Source organism: Orycteropus afer, unplaced genomic scaffold, assembly GCF_000298275.1.
Source record: "Orycteropus afer afer isolate SDZICR_OR568_19922 unplaced genomic scaffold, OryAfe1.0 scaffold00002, whole genome shotgun sequence".
NCBI classification, from domain to species: Eukaryota; Metazoa; Chordata; class Mammalia; order Tubulidentata; family Orycteropodidae; genus Orycteropus; species Orycteropus afer.
This window is the reverse complement of record NW_006921589.1, coordinates 15,713,300-15,713,893: the sequence shown is the minus strand read 5'-3', so window position 1 is coordinate 15,713,893 and position 594 is coordinate 15,713,300. Positions and strand designations below refer to the sequence as shown.

At 39.9% G+C, this 594-nt stretch overlaps 1 protein-coding gene across 1 annotated transcript in view; it reads right to left on the bottom strand.

Moving 5' to 3' along the window:
- Window positions 1-594, bottom strand: part of ABCA12 (ATP binding cassette subfamily A member 12) — a 214,616-nt gene that overhangs the window by 142,198 nt on the left and 71,824 nt on the right. The gene's annotated exons all lie outside the window — the stretch shown is intronic.

Below are 594 nucleotides of genomic sequence, written 5' to 3'. Positions count from 1 at the left end.
TAGACACTTCACCAAGGAGGATATTCAGGTGGCCAGCTAATACATGAAGAGATGCTCACAATCATTGGCCATCAGAGAGATGCAAATTAAAACAACAATGAGATACCCTTTCACCAGCACTGATGGCAAGGTTCAATGAGACAGAAAATCAATGCTGGTGGGGATGTGGAGAGATTGGAACTCTCATACACTGATGGTGGGATGGTGAAGTGATACAAACACTGTGGAAAGCAACATTGCAATTCCTTAGAAAGCTGGAATTGTAGATACCATTTGACCCAGCAATCCCGTTACTAGGTATATATTCTAGAGAGGCAAGAGCCAGGACAGGAAAAGATATATGCACACTCATGTTCATCGCATCACTATTTACAATAGCAAAAAGATGGAAACAACCTACATGCCCATCAGTGAAAGAGTGTATGACCAAACTATGGTACATATGCATACTGGAATGTTATGCAGCACTAAAGAATAATGTAGAGTCTGCAAAACACCACATAATATGTATGAACTTGGAGGACATTATGCTGAGTGAAATAAGTCAATCACAGAAGGACAAATATAATATTAGTTTGTTGTTGTGGAGGGTCA